The following is an 18,656-nucleotide window of genomic DNA, read 5'->3' on the forward strand; positions in this document are numbered from 1 at the left end:
CTGTTTTCACCTCATTTATTATGCTGATGTCTTCAGATCTCCTGTAAATTGACACTTTTTGAAATTGAACTGACTGCTGATAGTTGTAGTTTTGTTGGTGAAGAAGTCAGCAAAATCATCAGCAGTTAAAGAGAAGGTGGGTGGGGGTGGAGGTGGAGGTGGACAGAGGAGAGAGTTGAATGTCTTGAAGAGTGATTGTGTGTTGGAGGAGCTGTTGATCTTGTTGTGGAAATATGAAGATTTTGTGGCATGAACATCAACAGAAAAGGAAGAAAGAAGAGATTGATACATACTTAGGTCAGATGTGTAAGGCTGGTGCCAATATGTCTGATCGATTAGTATGCTTCACCCCTGAAAACGAACCTCAGGAACTTCTTGTGAGATGGAAGGATGGAAATGTGTTAAATCTCATAAACAGAGGTGGAAGTAACGAATTACAACTACTCACGTTACTGTAATTAAGTAGTTTTTTTGGGTACTTGTACTTTTTTGAGTATATTTTTTAATCTGTAATTTTACTTGTACTCAAGTACATATTAAGATAAGTAATCTACTTCGCTACTTGTAAAATCACATTTCGTTACTGAGTACAATTTGAATTGATATTCAAATCTTTGAATGGCATTTCGGTAGCCAATAAAAATATTCGATCGTAAACGGACCAATAAAACCCCTGAAATTTGGACTGAATGAAAGCCGCCGCAGTCGCAGCAGGTTTTGAAGAGCTGATCATGAAGGAGGCGAGGAGCTCAGAGTGATTAATGGCTGGACTGAAAGTTTGGAACAACAAACTACATAGTAGTATTGTCAAAATATCTATATTTTACCAGCTGCGCGTTCTCATTCTCTCATCTCAACGACAGCGAGTTTGACACACCCGCCTCCTCTCAGCGCGGGATTGCAGGTAACGTTAGGCCTATTACGCATAATTTTATTAATACCTGCAAGTTTCTATGGCATATTTTAATGGCAAATGTCACGAACAATATTATAACGCGAGGGCACATTCATGTAATCGCAGAAAACTGGACGCGAGCTCTCAAATATACGAACGAACTGGACTCGGATATTGAGTGTGCGCTCTCGGACTGTGTGTCATATCATGTGCAATCGCGAATCTCTCCAAGTGGTTCTCACTGCAGACTCAAATGACGTCCAGCTCCAATCTCTCCATGCTCTTGAATTAAACGCTGTCAAAAGTTATGAAAAATCTAGTCTTTTTGCAAATTAAATTCAGTTTGAATTGAAATCAAGCTTCCTTGTGCTGTGTGTGAGCTATTGCAACAGTTCACGTTACCCTATTGTAAAGACAAATACACTGAGTGAGTAAATATTAGATTATTGTAATGGTTATTGATCAATGTTTAAATATGTAAACAAAAGCCTAAATTAAAATCTCACCTTATAAAGTGGACGTGTCTCTTTAGAAGACTTGAATTAAACTTTTCCATTCAAATAGATTACTGTTACAATGAGTGTTGTGCTTTTCAATGCTTGAAAATAATGATTGCCTTGACAAAATGGATGGACAAAAATTTAGATATAAAAATATTTAGTATGTAGCCTAGTAGTTTTCCCGATGGTATTAAAAATTATAGGCTAGGCCTACTGAATATTGACATATTTCAAGGTGTCATATTGAAGTTAGAAATTCCAGTATCCACTAATTAATGTCCTTTGACAATAAGGTAAAAACGTGTTAAAAGTAGCTATTTTCTACATAAATCTATGATTTTGTTGAATATTTTTATTGGTAATGCATTAACTATCGCCAGCTAAAAAGTAATTAGTAACTAGTACTCTGAGTAGTTTTTGAGAAGAGTAATTTGTACTTTTACTTAATTACTTTTTTGACACCAGTACTTTTACTTGTAATTGAGTATTATTTCAGCAATGTAACGGTACTTGTACTTGAGTACAAATTTTCAGTACTCTTTCCACCTCTGCTCATAAATTACTCATTCATTCATTCAAAGTGAGATGATCTGCTGATGATCCTGAATGGCTTGTTGAATGAGTGTTGATAGTCTGAGGCTCATCTATATTAACAGATCTGCTGAAAACACTATTTTTTTCATGACAATAGTTCCTGTTTTCACCTCATTTATTATGCTGATGTCTTCAGATCTCCTGTAAATTGACACTTAAAGTTAATTTCATTGGTGTCAGCAGACTGAGGGGATTTGTTGGTAACTATGTAGGTGTGGCGACCACAAAAGTGTCGTATTTGTGTTATAAGAATATTCAGAATTATTGTTTTTTATTTGAACACAAGTTATTGTATTTTATTTTGGAAAAAAGGTATCCGAAGGGTTTTTATTTGAATGTGTTTTTCCTTCTTCAAAGTAAATTGTGTAGTGTTTGCTCCGGGCCAGCAGGGGCAGGGTCGGGTGACGGGTTTAGCTGCTTGAGTTGTGGGTTTCTCATTAGTGCAGAAAGCTCGAACCTGACACATTTGCTGCATCCCAATTCGCCTACTTACAGTGAGGAAAATAAGTATTTGAACACCCTGCTATTTTGCAAGTTCTCCCACTTGGAAATCATGGAGGGGTCTGAAATTGTCATCGTAGGTGCATGTCCACTGTGAGAGACATAATCTAAAAAAAAAAATCCAGAAATCACAATATATGATTTTTTAACTATTTATTTGCATGATACAGCTGCAAATAAGTATTTGAACACCTGTCTATCAGCTAGAATTCTGACCCTCAAAGACCTGTTAGTCTGCCTTTAAAATGTCCACCTCCACTCCATTTATTATCCTAAATTAGATGCACCTGTTTGAGGTCGTTAGCTGCATAAAGACACCTGTCCACCCCATACAATCAGTAAGAATCCAACTACTAACATGGCCAAGACCAAAGAGCTGTCCAAAGACACTAGAGACAAAATTGTACACCTCCACAAGGCTGGAAAGGGCTACGGGGAAATTGCCAAGCAGCTTGGTGAAAAAAGGTCCACTGTTGGAGCAATCATTAGAAAATGGAAGAAGCTAAACATGACTGTCAATCTCCCTCGGACTGGGGCTCCATGCAAGATCTCACCTCGTGGGGTCTCAATGATCCTAAGAAAGGTGAGAAATCAGCCCAGAACTACACGGGAGGAGCTGGTCAATGAGCTGAAAAGAGCTGGGACCACCGTTTCCAAGGTTACTGTTGGTAATACACTAAGACGTCATGGTTTGAAATCATGCATGGCACGGAAGGTTCCCCTGCTTAAACCAGCACATGTCAAGGCCTGTCTTAAGTTTGCCAATGACCATTTGGATGATCCAGAGGAGTCATGGGAGAAAGTCATGTGGTCAGATGAGACCAAAATAGAACTTTTTGGTCATAATTCCACTAAACATGTTTGGAGGAAGAAGAATGATGAGTACCATCCCAAGAACACCATCCCTACTGTGAAGCATGGGGGTGGTAGCATCATGCTTTGGGGGTGTTTTTTCTGCACATGGGACAGGGCGACTGCACTGTACTAAGGACAGGATGACCGGGGCCACGTATTGCGAGATTTTGGGGAACAACCTCCTTCCCTCAGTTAGAGCATTGAAGATGGGTCGAGGCTGGGTCTTCCAACATGACAATGACCCGAAGCACACAGCCAGGATAACCAAGGAGTGGCTCTGTAAGAAGCATATCAAGGTTCTGGCGTGGCCTAGCCAGTCTCCAGACCTTAACCCAATAGAGAATCTTTGGAGGGAGCTCAAACTCCGTGTTTCTCAGCGACAGCCCAGAAACCTGACTGATCTAGAGAAGATCTGTGTGGAGGAGTGGGCCAAATCCCTCCTGCAGAGTGTGCAAACCTGGTGAAAAACTACAGGAAACGTTTGACCTCTGTAATTGCAAACAAAGGCTACTGTACCAAATATTAACATTGATTTTCTCAGGTGTTCAAATACTTATTTGCAGCTGTATCATACAAATAAATAGTTAAAAAATCATACATTGTGATTTCTGGATTTTTTTTTTAGATTATGTCTCTCACAGTGGACATGCACCTACGATGACAATTTCAGACCCCTCCATGATTTCTAAGTGGGAGAACTTGCAAAATAGCAGGGTGTTCAAATACTTATTTTCCTCACTTTATATTACACCCTAAAAGTATGTACTCTTTTTGTGAAGAAAAAGTACATACTTTTGAGTGTGTAGCAAAAGAGTAGGCAAGGTTTGGGACATACTACTTCGTCATCTTAACGGACAGATCTGTCGCATGCATCCTGTCACCGCAAACTGCCCTGTCAATCATTTGGTCACAGTTCAAATCCTCCATTCACTCTAGTTTAATTTCCTACCGTTTCGAAGAGAAATGTAGTTGCACGTTGATCTGCCAGCCGTGGGTCTTTCAGACTCTCCTCATTTGTTTGCAATTTGAATATAATGATGCATTTAAAAGTTAATGGCTAAATGTATTTTTACAAAAGTTCACAATGCTGCTGCAGATATATAATGTAGACAAGATTGAATAAATACATTTTAGCCAGGTTAGATAATGATAATAATCACTCAACCCCCTTTAAACCATAGACAGTAAAAGATCTAAACCTCTCTACATAACCGCCGGACTCGCGCGTCCTCCATGTCTGTAGTTTTTTAACACTCGTCCAATGGGATTGCGTCGATGGGTTGTGGGCAATATTAGCCGTTAGAGTGCTCATTGATCGAGACACCCCTCGCTGCAGCCTGTAGCACGATGACGTAGCTGGATGATCCAATACATACTGGATGGGGAAGTTCGACAGTGTTGCCAGATTGGGACGGTGATTTCCAGCCCAAAAGCTCACCAAAACCCGCACACTACAAGAAAAAAACGCCCAAAATTTTACTGCCAAAATAATATGATATAATTTCATTACCATGTCATTCAAGGTTGATAAGCACAATTTGTATCTCCTTAAAACAAAATAACAATGATAAAATAAAATAAAATTCCAGGAAAACAGATCAAAACAGGGCAATAATTAAGGAAAATTAGCCAATATGACTAAAATGTCCAGATGGACACTGTCAAAACGGCAATCGGAAGTACACATTGCAGAACATAACGCAGAATTTAGCAGTCAAACTCATTCATCGTTGAGTCAAACCTTTTTCAGCAGCTGTCAGGGTCGAGTATTGTGCAGTCTGGACGGTGTAAAAGTTGCCGATGTCTGGTAAGGTTAGGCTAGTGTGCACATGACCATGGACATATTTCACGTCCCATATTTGATTTCATTTCAAGTACTTCAACTGTGCTCTCCTCAGAGTTATATTCACCATCGATATCTCCCACCAGGTTTACGTTTTTGCTCACTATCTCACTCTTTACTGTGTAGATACTACTTACTGTTTAGTAGGCTATATCACTTTGGCATTAGCGATCACTTGAATATACAGCTACAACTTATGGCTAAAAGTGCGTGCTCGTCTGTGATGTCAACACTAACGCCAGCTGACTCTGCATGGGCGTGTGTGTACAGTAATGTCATGATGACTGATTTTATGGACTACATGCACACTTTAGTTTAGTTTTTTAACCAATTAGACTTTAAAATGTAGATGTTTGAAAACCGCCGAACTGACCCCAAACCAGCCCAAATTTTGTCCTCCCGCCCAAACCCTTTTTTACCCGGCACAATCAAATTCAAAACTGCCCAATTGGGCCGGAACCCGCCCAATCTGGCAACACTGAAGTTCGGATCAATATACTGTAGCAACAACAGGTTGTACATTAATATTAATATTAGCTCAAATGATTTATAGGGAATTTTAATAATCATGAATATGATTATTATTTTGCATATTACAGTTATATTAATTTATTGCAGCTGAACTAGATTGATATATGAATGATTACCATAACGGGTTATGGTTCGTCATTAATACATAGTCTTATTTCAGCTCGAAGTTATGGGATAACTTTACACTGTAAAATCGAATATTATTCCTTACTATAAAAATACTAGTAAGTTTACTTGATTTTAGCCAAAATGTTGAGTTTACTACAAATTTTATATTGTTGCTGAAATATTCGAAAATATAGCTCCCATAACTAGTGTAATTTAAGTAAAATTACTCAAAATGTCCAAGATGGGTTGTTACGCATGCGTACTGGTCCACAATTTCCCCTCCCCCACTGTCCACACAGCACAGAAGCACATGCAGAGGAGCTTCGTGAAGTTCAAGGTAAACTCTTTTAATTTAAACCTCATTTTCAGATTTGTGTTTGTTTGCTAGTCTTAATAATCGTTCAAATGTCTGTATTTTGTTAGTTGCATTCTTGTTTTGTTGAATATTAGCCCATGTTAAGAACTTTCACAAACACGTTTTTGTGCTGAAGCAATTTCCCTTCAAACAACTTATTTGCTGCTTTATATCTTTAATCCAGCTGCCTGGTTGCCTATTAATTACTATTAATTCGTTAATTTGTTGTAGTGATGGGCAGGGTTAGCCAGTAATTTGAACTAATGATTGGTCTTGATGCAGACGCGAATGTTTAACGTTACAGAAATCAAAATTTAGTGACAATTATACAAATCGTGTCAAATGGGTCACCTCGGTTTGAATGTTGTGTTTGTTATGGTATGATTTTCGTTGACGCTCAGCATAAACTATGATAATGTTAGCTGGACGCGCCAATTTTGAATAGGCAGCTCAGAGACACGGCTGCATTCACTCTAGAGAGCGCGCAATACAGACAAAGTACAAATGGATGGAAAAGACCGCTAACGTTACATCTTTAGATAAGTTATTTTAAAATCTTTAAAATACATATTTTTTAACTTGACTGGGCACGTTAAAAACCTAACGATAAATGACGAACTCCAGTCAAGCCGGTTAATTCGAAAACCCAATGCGTGCTTATTATGATAACTATGGCAATATGCAGGCAGCAAAATAAGAGGGAAATTGTGAGGTATTTTTCAATCGAGTTTGTTAGCGAGTATTTTACAGAAATGATATATTGAGCGAGTACATCATGAATACATTTCCCAAACCGTGTTTTTGTCTTATCATGAATCACTATAGTATATATAATCAGTGTTTATATTCGGACTATTTTAGGCCAGGCGGGTTAACCGCTGCAGAGTAGCCCAGTGCCTGCGTGGCTCGTCATAGACATGAGAGAAGTAGCTCCGGCTGCAATGTTCTTCCGCAAGATGCATGCAGTTCTGTTTATTAACCGCTAGAGTGCCAAAAGTTATGAGCTGTGTCCCAAAGTGAAGGCTGCATCCTTCGAAGGCCGTATTTGAAGGCCGGATGGCCGTATTTGAAGGCCGATTGCGTCACCGCGGCGCGACGAAGGACGTCCCAATTCAATTCTCTATCCTTCGAAGGCCGTATTCGAAGGCCGATTGCGTCACCGAGGCTCGATGAAGGCTGTCCCAATTCAATTCTCTATCCTTCGAAGGCCGTATTCGAAGGCCGATTGCGTCATCGCGCCGCGACGAAGGCTTCCCTGATTCAAAAGCGACGCCAAATTCACCCTTCTTTTCCCCGTGAAAAGAAGGATACATAAATGGACACTTAGCGGCCTATTCTACCCCATAAGTCATTGCGTGCCGTTGACGACAGCATTTATTTATTTATTTATTTATTTATTTTTAAAGGCGGCCGAGACTAGAGATCGGTGGTGGACAGCACATTCACATTTAAATGTAAGTATTATGTTTTAATTTACTCAAATAGCTAGCGAAACCAGAGTTAAAATTTCTTATAAACTTCTTCTTAACTCCTTCGTCACCATTGCGTGGCTACATTTATCAGGTAGTTTTAGGCAAAACTTGTGGTAATAACGTTATTAGTTTAACAACCTATTTGTAATATTTGCACTTGTGTATTATAAGAAATATCACTCACCCAATAAATCCCAAAACAATAAGAAAAGCAGTAGATAAGGCAATGGGGTTTCACTTTTATGTGTTTTTGTAGTGCTGTCATGCAAGCTATGTGGTTTTAACCAAATTTTAGTATACAGAAATATGATTTCTTAAGTATTTTGTATGCATGTCTTGATGTGTCATATTTTGCAGTGTTAACAATGCACTTAAGATTGCTCCTCTGTGTTAAGTACCCTTTTCTGCTTTTTTAGAACAATTCAGGAAAAAATGTGTGTGTGTGTATATATATATATATATATATATATATATAAATATAAAGAAAAGTAATACACACATCTTTGCTGAAATGTATTGTCCTGTTGTTGTTAACAAGCCATGGTTAATTTGCTCTGCCTTTAGGACTGCAAGTGTCCTGGGACAGGAGAGGGTGTGAGTGGGAAACCCACTGCTGAAACTTGGCCCTGGTTTGTCCTCATGGATGAGGTGTTGGGACAGAGGCATTGCACCAACCCCCCTGTCCTCATCGCCTCAATCCCTGAAGACACACCAGGGCCGAGTTCAGTAGTGGGTGCCCACGGTGAGGAGGAGCCAGCACCAGCAGGAGCACCAGCACGAAGGCGCGAGACAGGACGGGTTTTTGGACTTGATCAGAGAAGAAATGCAACTACAGAGGGAGGCAGAGGCGAGGAGTGCACAGGAAAGAAGGGAGAGGATGGACAGGCTGTTTTCTCTTCTTGAGAGAATGATTGAAAAATATATATATTTTCTACATATTCTTGTTTAACTTTTTTCACTTTTATTTTTTAAAAGAAAAATGATGTACACTTATTTTTATGCAACTTTAATTATGTAAATAAAAGAGAATGAATTGTTCTGGACATTGTTTATTTTTGTAATGACAGTAATACTTTCTGCATGAAACAAATTCTATACCTTTTTCTTTTTTCAAATAAAATTGGTAAATGAAAATCATTAATCAATAATTTGTTCTATAGGCTACATTAAAGCACTTTTTCCAACTATTTACAAGATACGTTAAACATATCAAAATCAACATAAACATTTAATTTTACAATACATAAAATAAGAAAAAAATTATGTAGACTCTATTGAGCTGAGCTGCTGGACCGGGATGGGCTGCCCCTAAGGCCTCCTGCTGGTGGGACATCATCTGGGATGGTCTCCAGAGCGTTTGAGTGCATATTTCCACTATCCACTAAGTTGTCTACCAACAGGTTTGCAGGGCTGATTCAATCGACGGCTTTCTGAAAAAAGTACTTTTAATAACTACTGCATTTATATTAGGCTACTACTGCATTACTGCGTATATGTTGCATTTTACTTCTGTATATTTTCAATATACAGTAATATCTGGTTGTTACATTATATACTTTTGTGTAGTTTAATGTAATCATATTGTGATGTGAGGAAAAAAGTAGCCTACTTCAGTAGGTTACTTCACATTTTTAAGTGAATACTTAACGAAATATGCAGTTCTGAAAATTAAAGTAACAAAATGTAGGCTTATTGTCACAATATTAACAAATTGTTGCTAACTACAGCAGCGTCCCATATCAAAGGGCTCATCTGACGCGCTCGGACTGGTCTAGCCTATGAAGGATTGTTCTTGTCGCCTGGCAACCGCGACAGCTGCCGATGACGAGCGCGAGAAATACTGGACTTTTTATATTCAATTGGGTTTTGTACTCAAACAGGGCTAAACCGAAAATACATGACCTGGCAGCGCCGGGGCTAAAAAATCCTCACCATGTCCTCAAGTAAAATATAAAACATAAAAAAGACAATAGCCAATTCTGGCTCCATAGCTGTTTACTCAGTTATCAAAATGAATGACCAGGATAGCAGCTGTCCTCTCGCACCGTTGCTTGGCGCCAGGAGCGGTGATCGGGAACACCTGGCTGCGCAATTAGGAAATCCTAGGAAGGCTACATGGTGCGTCCTTCAGAGGACGCATGGGCTGCATCCTTGAAGTCTGCGTCCTTCGAAGGATGCAGCCTTCAACATTGGGACACAGCTATGGACTGCTGCTTTCAAAGTCAAGGCAACTAATTTTTCTACATAAATGCCAACACTGGGGGCATTTATTGCTTTTTTGAATAGTTATGATGCTAGTTTTGAAACAATGCACATTTTCAAAACTGCTTTTGTAAATGTTCATTAAACAGAGATATAATTGCGTACTCCACATTTCATTCATTTCCTGTTTTTTTTTATTATTATTTTTTTATTATAAAAAGAAATAATATATTGGGAAGAACCGAGTTAAGTGTATTGGTCTGGCCCTCTACAACCGCCCAAGTTTTTTATGTGGCCCTTGGGAAAATTAATTGCCCACCCCTGCCTTAACCTATGGAATCAATTTTCTGCCAAAATTAAATAAATCAATTAAATAATAAAAATGAAAACTAAAACCAGATTAACCATTTCATTACAGAAAACTGTACACAAAATATGTGCCATTATAATTATTTCATTTTCACAGTGACAATGCATCATCTGTCAAATTGAAAAATAAAATGCAATTGGTGATTTCACATTTTATTTTCTCTACAATCTCGAGGCAAGACAGCCAATATTAAAATGAAAAGGCAACGTGAAAAAGAAACTGCAAATAGTTTTTACAAAGCTTTTTATTAACTCACTTATTTTGTTAGCGTTAATAAAAAGCTGTGTAAAAAAACTATTTTCTTTTTCATGTTTGCCTTTTCATTTTAATATTGGCAGTCTTGCCTCGAGATTGTAGAGAAAATAAAATGTGAAATCACCAATTGCATTTTATTTTTCAATTTGACAGGGATGATGCACTGTCACCATGAAAACTTTAACAGTCTTAGTTTTCAAATAATACCTAATGCATGTGATGTTTCCATTTAACTCATTGACCAACTGCTTTGCATGTGTCCAACAATTTGAAAAAAGAGAGGGAGAGAAACACCAGTCTATGCATCTGATTATGTTGTTTGTTCTTTGACTTTTGATTGATGTAATTTTTTATTTTTTTATTTTAAGGCGTATCCAAGAGATGAAGATTTTGCCCAAGTTGCCGCAGCTCTAATCAAAGCACATCCCTGTTTGACTGAACAGGGCTCCCCAACAGGCTCAGCTGGCTGGAAAAACAGCCTGAAATTTAAAATGGCCAACTATAGAACAAAACTCCGTAAATGTGGCTGTAGTGATGTTGCAGTTGGGGGGAAAGAGAGGTGAAACCATGGCAACAAAGTCAGGCTTTAAAAAACCCAGGCGATTTGAATACAATTTCTTGCCAAACTTTCCTAATGGGGAAGATGAAGAAAGTCAAGAATGCACAAGAGTAGAACTTGTAGAAGAAATTAAAAAGAGGCCCCCAAACATGAGCCTGATTGGCAAGAAGATGGACAGCACATTTGCTTTGAGACGGAAAGAAATCATCCACTCTGAACCTCCTGTCTGTGAGATTTTGAAGAAGTGGCCAGCACTTTTCATGGAAAGTCAGGTTTGTTTTCTTTTCCTCTTCAAAAACCTGTGTTTTTTATGAATTGTGTGTTTGAATGTTAACAACCACTCTTATGTTAATGCTTTAGATCTTAGCAGAATTCAATCGCATATCTGGGAAAAATCTGAAATCTCAGTTCTACGCTGCGTTGGACACACACTCTACACGCTTGTTTGAAATTTTCCGGAAAAAAGGAGGAAACCAGGGAAGAATACTTGATGAAATTTTGCAACAAGTTAATTCAAAGGTATTATTTTATGATGCTATCTTTGAATCATAATCTGCATATGATTGTTACCCTCGGCCGATAACGTGTCTACCTGTCTCTACTTTTTCATAGCCACCTGATGTAACATTTGTTCGCACCGCAGTACTTCAGGGACTTCCAGTCCTCTTGGGGGATGACCCAGAGGAATTTTTCAGGACGTGCTTTGTAAGTAATGTTATTGGTGTTTCTGCTTTCTTAAAGGGATGGTCCGGAGTTAGATCAACCTAGGGTAATTTGCACCATCGAGCCAAACACATTTGAATAAAATCCTGATGTACTTACAAACTTTACAATGCCTCGTTTTATGAGTACAGAACCTATTAGTACTATTGTAGAAGTGTGGTTCTGGGCATTATTAGTGGGGTAATTTACGAGATACATAGAGCCATTAGCGCCTGCTCTAAGCCATACAGCTGATATCACTAAATAAGCTATCATTTTAATAATCTTCAACCAAGGGAAAATGTCGATGTCATGGTGCAAAGGGTGAATCTAGGTTGATTTTACTCCGGACCATCCCTTTAAATTGCCATTTTGTTTTATTCCATGAGAATATAGCTCATGTTAGGACAAATATTAATCCTGGGTGGTATACTTTTTGTAGTTTTGCATTAGATACTATATGTCTCTTGTGAAACAATTCTGATTTTTCTTTCCTTCTCTACTTAGGATGTGGATGTAGATGCAGACTTCAGTGAAGTAGATGTTGGCCTGCTCACAATTTTACCTGAAGGTATGCCTGCCAAACGTCCAAATGCCCTCAACATGGATGCACTAAGGGCAATCGTTCTGGAGGGAACAATTGTTGTGGATGATGTCCCAAATTTGCCACATGCTGTATGTCTCCTTTTTGCTTTGATATATGCTCTTAATTTAGACTACCCAAAGACAATGAGGAACACATTTGATTTCTTTCAACGGGTATTTCTGTCTTTGGGAGGGAAGAATCTCAAACCCAAACTCCAAACCCTTAAAAATCAGCTTGTAAGCTAAACTTGTCTCCTTACTGCCTTTAATGCCTGCTGCCGTGTTTAAGTTAGCATATTGGCATATTCATTTGCACTAATTTCAAGTGGCCACTGTGTTTTTTAAACCTTTCCAAAGCCACATGCTGTGTCAAGGTAGGAAATGTTTGTATTTAAATTTTGTAAAAGCCTATTCAGAAAAGGTCTGTATTTCAGAGTTGTAAGGCCTATTTTATGCTGTTTTGTTTGCATACAGTGCATGTTTTGAAAATGTCATGACAGCAGAATGCTGCTAGCCAAGAGGTAAAGAGTGTTTAAAAAGAAAACTGATGTTTTAAAGCATATGTGTATTGTGATGTTCTTAAATTTACTGTTGAGAAATTAAACAGTTGAGAATTTCACACTTGTGTTAAGTGCATTCCATGCTAGTTGAACTGCTAAAAATACGTTCACTTTACTTGAAGAAAATGTGGAAACCGATTGCACATATTTTTTTGAGTCTCCATAACTTAAAAAGGCAGATTAAAACCATGTTGAGAATAATAGTATTTAAGATGTTTGCAGAACGCATTATAACACTGTTAGTTAAATGGAATTACTCAAGTAATCTTACTACTAAATCGTAAGTAAGATTAGTAAATATTATAGAGTATGTTAACTAGAATTGATATTAAACTAAATTGATATTTACTACTTAATTTACTTGGGAAGAGTTTGCTTTCTTTACTTTTAGCTGATTATTAACTTAACTTCAGTTTTCCCTTTAAGTTTGCTTTGCAAAAATAAGGCAATCGGTTTCCAAACTTTTTTTAAGTAAACTGAACTTATTCGAATTTACAGTGTACTGGAATTAATTTAGCTATCAAACAATCTGTTTGTCCCGCAAACATTAAATGTAAGATTAACTTAACTCTCAAGGAAAATGATCCTTCTTACAAACACAAGAAAGAGTATCCCTTCCAGGCCTTGAAAGAAAACAACTCTCTGGGTTTGTAAGATTAGGTTACTTAAATCGTATCAAGATAAAGCATATAGCTAAGATCGAACATTTCAGTGACTTCGCAACATGGGCAATTAAAACAGAGTCAGTCAAGGACATATGGAATTTAATAATTGGACTAATACATCGAACTAAGGAATATATCAAACTACACATTACACACGGATTATATGTCTATGTACATAAAATACAGTTAAACAATACAAGACAACGAATAACAGTGAGAGAGAATAAAATGATCAGAATTAGAGAAAGATATGAATGACAGAAAAGGATGAGAGAGAGGATGAGAGAGAGAGAGAAGGATAAGAGATGAGATCGGAAGTGAAAGCAAAAATCGTAGGCTATGGCAAAAATCACAGACAGTAACCCTTGAGAGACCACAAAGAAATCACCTTTAAAAGTTCAATTCAATAATCGATACTTGCATATGGTTCTCTTTGTATGAGGAAGGAAGGCAGGGTCCTGCGTGTGTCTTTAAGAGCAGCGTGAGTCGTCCGAGCGCGGCGTGCGCGTGCTGTGTCTTTCGGGAGAGCGCGGCCCCGGGAAATTCAAAGAGTCTCTTTCTTTGAGGTGAAGTTGCCAGGAATGAAAGCAGGCCGAAGCGGGTCCGGGCTTCGGTTTCCAAAGTTTGGAGGGGGGAAGAAGAGAGGAGGTCAGAGCGATCGACGAGAGAAAAGAGCTAGAAGTGGGGGTCTCTTCCTTTTAAAAGACGTCTGTTTACGCCTTCTGTTTGTAACAACAGCAAATCAAATCTTCTGATCCGAGGCGGAAAGAAGTTTCTTTGTTGTGAAGAAACGCCTACTATTTTTACTGTCGTGTGAGAGATCGAAAATAGCATTCATATTTAGAAATATGGTATTTCCTGGAATAAATGCATATTCTTGTATTCTGTGTTGGAATGTCTTCTTTCCTGGGCCATAAAGTTTTATGGTCTGAGGTAGGGTTACAAAACCATGATTCTATTTGAGACCCTAAATTGGGGGAAACATTCTTTCGATAAACACTTAGAATTCAAAACTACACATTAGAAAACCACACCTCTATTATAAGGTAAAACTAATCACACATGCATATAGGATTTGTACATATATTAAAAAGGTAAAAAAAATATATTTCTCTTATTCTCAGTTATACACAAAGGATGTTTGTGTGTGTGTGTGGAGTATCTGGAATGTCACGGGGAGGGGCGTCGCTAGACACCTTTTACTGGGGCATGTGCCCCAGTATAAATCTGCTGTGCCCCAGTAAATCTGAAGTTTGAGTTTAACAATTTATTTTATTTGTCAGTGTATTTAATAGAAATTATATTATAGGGTAATAGAAATGATCTATTTGCAACGCAGTAATAAACAATTGTGGCGAGGGGGGCGTGGTTCAGCGAGGTCTGCGACAGGAGAGAGAGCGGGGAGAGAAGCAGCGGTAAGTGGGTTAAGTACGAAATGATTTACACCTGTGTCTCGTTGCAGTAATTGGCATGGGGAGACTGCATTTAAGGAGAGGTCTCACAGCCATCAAGGAGAGAGAGGGCTGAGGACTCGTGGGAACCAGGCAGAGGACTGAGACATCTGTGGACTGAGATTACAGTGCTGTTTGATCCTGTAAAGTTGTGTTGAGTTTTGTGAGCGCATGTGGCGCGATTGTTATGTACGAATTGAGTTATTAAATACCCACGAGTCTCAGCCAGCCGACCCCGGTCTCCTTCCTTCTCCCATACACAAACAAAGGGATTTTTATTACACTGGTGCCGAAACCCGGGAAGGAAGGAGAACGCCGCCGCCGAAATGCAATCTCCGCCAGGAACATCGGGAACGCCATTTGCGGACATCATCGCATCGCTCGCGGGTCTACATCAAGAGAACCATCAAGCCCTGCTGGACTTGAGGGACGATCAGGAGAAACGGTTCCACGTCATGATGCAAGCCCAGCAGGAGGACCGCGAGCTGTTCCGGAGCTGGCTGGACCGGGAGGTTCGGACGGAGCCGGCTTCCCCCGGCGCCGCGGCCACCACAGCAGCTCACATGCCTCTGAACAAGATGGGACCGGCTGATGATCCCGAGGCCTTTATGGACCTGTTTGAGCGGACGGCCGAGGCATGTGAGTGGCCACAGGACAGCTGGCCGGTGCGCCTGATTCCACTACTGTCGGGGGAAGCCCAGAAGGCTGCTCAACAACTGCCCGTCCAGAACCTCCTGGTGTACGCCGATCTACGACGAGCTATTCTCCAAAGGGTCGGCCTCAACCCTGAACAACATCGACAGCGCTTCCGTTCACTGGAACTGGCGGAAGCGGGCCGACCCTTTGTACTGGCGCAGCAGCTCCGGGACTCGTGCCGCAAATGGCTGTTGGCCGGAGGAAGCGACGCCAAGGACATTATCAACAAGGTGGTACTGGAGCAGTTCATTTCCCGTCTGCCGAGGAGGACTGCCCAGTGGGTCCAGTGCCACCGACCGGCGTCGCTGGATCTGGCCATCCAATTGGCGGAGGACCAGATGGCGGCGTGCTCCGGGGTCGGCGAACCCCTGCCATCTATCTCTCTCTCTCTCTCTCCCCCTGTTCCTCTCTCTACCCCTCCCCCTAAACCTGTTCCTTTCCCCAGGACCCGTATCAGTGGCCCGCCACGGGCCTACCCGCGATGGAGGGCTGGAGCCGAGGTTCCAGCCGGGCCGCGAGGCCCTGTCAGGGGGCCGGGGTCCCAGGAGGGACTCGATGGCGCTGCTGCACTCTCCCCACGCCAATCACTGGACCCACTTTCTGCCACTAGGGCGGCGGGAAAACCTGGGCCGGTCTGTTGGCGTTGCGGGGATCCGGGCCATTTCGTGGATAGGTGCCCGGTCATGGAGGTAGGGACGATGGTCCGGATCCCGGACGTCCCGCAGACCGCCCCTGATCAAGCCGGGTTATACCAGATACCTGTGAGTATTAAGGGGGGTACCTATCAGGCATTGGTGGATTCGGGTTGTAACCAGACCTCTATCCATCAAAGCCTGATACAATCTGGGGCATTGGATACGGGCCGCATGGTTAAGGTGAGGTGTGTGCACGGGGATATAGTGGAATACCCGTTAAGAGCCATCACTATTAAATTTAGGGGACACAATCATTGTGTGGAGGTGGCAGTTAGTCCGCGCCTCCGACATCCGTTAATTTTGGGGACAAATTGGCCAGCTTTCGAACAATTATTGGGGTGCTTGACAACGGATGTCTCTGGGAAAAAGAGAGGGCGGGGAAGGGGAGCTAGCACTCAGGTGGGAGAGGCTGTACCTGGACCTAGCGGGTCTGTTTCAGAGGATGCGAGCGGCGTGGTGAGGTTAAACCTCTCCAACCGCGATGACTTTCCCCTGGAACAGTCGCAAGATGAGACGCTCAAACATGCGTTTGAACAGGTCCGTTCCATCGATGGGCAGCCCCTCCAACCTGATCGCGCGCTCTCCTATCCTTATTTTGCCATAATTAAGGACCGGTTGTATCGAGTGACCCAAGACACTCAGACAAAGGAAGATACAACCCAATTGTTAGTACCACGGAGCCGTCGGGAAATGCTTTTCCAGACGGCGCATTGTAATCCGATGGCTGGGCATTTAGGGATGACTTCCACACTAAATCGTCTAATGACCCGATTCTTTTGGCCGGGCATTCACGAGAACGTGCGCAGATGGTGCGCGTCGTGTCGTGAATGTCAGTTGGTGAACCCACCGGCCGCCCCAAAAGCGCCTTTGCGCCCTTTACCTCTTATGCAGGTCCCTTTCGAGAGAATTGGTATGGACCTCATCGGGCCATTAGAACGAACCGCACGGGGACATCGCTTTGCGTTGGTCATAGTGGACTACGCAACGCGATATCCCGAAGCAGTGGCGCTCCGCACCATTTCCGCTAAAAGTGTGGCGGACGCACTGTTTCGTTTAATCTCCCGCGTGGGAATCCCGAAAGAGATTCTCACGGATCAGGGCACCGCGTTTATGTCTCGCACGTTAAGCGAATTGTACGAATTATTGGGCATTAAATCGGTACGAACCAGTGTCTATCACCCACAAACGGACGGGCTGGTCGAACGGTTTAATCGCACGTTGAAGACAATGATTCGTAAATTCGTACAAGAGGACGCGAAAAATTGGGACAGATGGCTAGAACCCCTCTTATTTGCTGTGCGCGAGGTCCCGCAAGCCTCCACGGGGTTTTCCCCATTCGAGCTTCTTTACGGACGTCAGCCTCGTGGGGTTTTAGACGTCCTGAAAGAAACTTGGGAGGACGGACGCTCGGATAGCAAAAATGAAATTCAGTATGTCGTGGACCTGAGAGCAAAGCTCCATACACTGGGGCGGCTCTCTATGGAGAATTTGCTCCAGGCTCAGGACAGGCAAAGCCGGCTATATAACAGGGGAACTAAGCTTAGAGAATTTACACAGGGAGATAAAGTGCTCGTGTTACTACCAACTTCCAGCTCTAAGTTATTAGCTAAGTGGCAAGGACCCTTTGAGGTCACACAGCGAATAGGCGATCTCAATTATGAAGTAATACGAACGGACAGAGGCGATTCACGACAGATCTATCACCTCAATCTCCTTAAAAAGTGGAGTGAGGAGGAGTCAGTGTTGCTTGCAACGGCAGTGAGTGGGGAGGAAGATCTCGGGCCAGAGGCGATCGTCAAAGGGAAATCTCTCGCCCTGGCCCCCGGAGGAGATCACCTCTCGCCCTCGCAGCTCGCTGACATTGCAAAGATACAATCTGAGTTTGCAGATGTGTTTTCGCCCCTGCCCGGTCGTACTAATCTGATTCAGCACCACATTGAGACGGAGCCGGGCGTGGTAGTTCGCGGCCGGCCATACAGGTTGCCTGAACACAAAAAAAAAGTGGTTCAGACCGAATTAGAGGCAATGCTGGAGTTGGGGGTAATCGAGGAGTCTTACAGTGACTGGGCGAGCCCGATAGTCTTAGTTCCTAAGACGGATGGCTCAGTGCGGTTCTGTGTAGACTATCGCAGGGTGAACGCAGTGTCGAAATTCGACGCATATCCAATGCCGCGGATTGACGAGTTGCTTGATCGGTTAGGCTCGGCTCGTTTTTACTCGACATTGGACTTAACGAAAGGATATTGGCAGATCCCCTTATCT

General features: G+C 41.5%; 1 long non-coding RNA gene across 1 annotated transcript; it reads left to right on the forward strand.

The window, feature by feature from the left end:
• Window positions 1-10,537: 10,537 nt before the first annotated feature.
• On the forward strand, window positions 10,538-13,386 carry LOC309503613. The gene is made up of 4 exons (XR_014207778.1): window positions 10,538-11,312; window positions 11,401-11,559; window positions 11,653-11,745; window positions 12,250-13,386. It is a non-coding gene; the product is annotated as an uncharacterized lncRNA (long non-coding RNA).
• The last annotated feature ends 5,270 nt before the right edge of the window (window positions 13,387-18,656 follow it).

This window comes from Leuciscus leuciscus, assembly GCF_965113295.1.
Source record: "Leuciscus leuciscus genome assembly, chromosome: 1".
Lineage (NCBI taxonomy): Eukaryota > Metazoa > Chordata > Actinopteri > Cypriniformes > Leuciscidae > Leuciscus > Leuciscus leuciscus.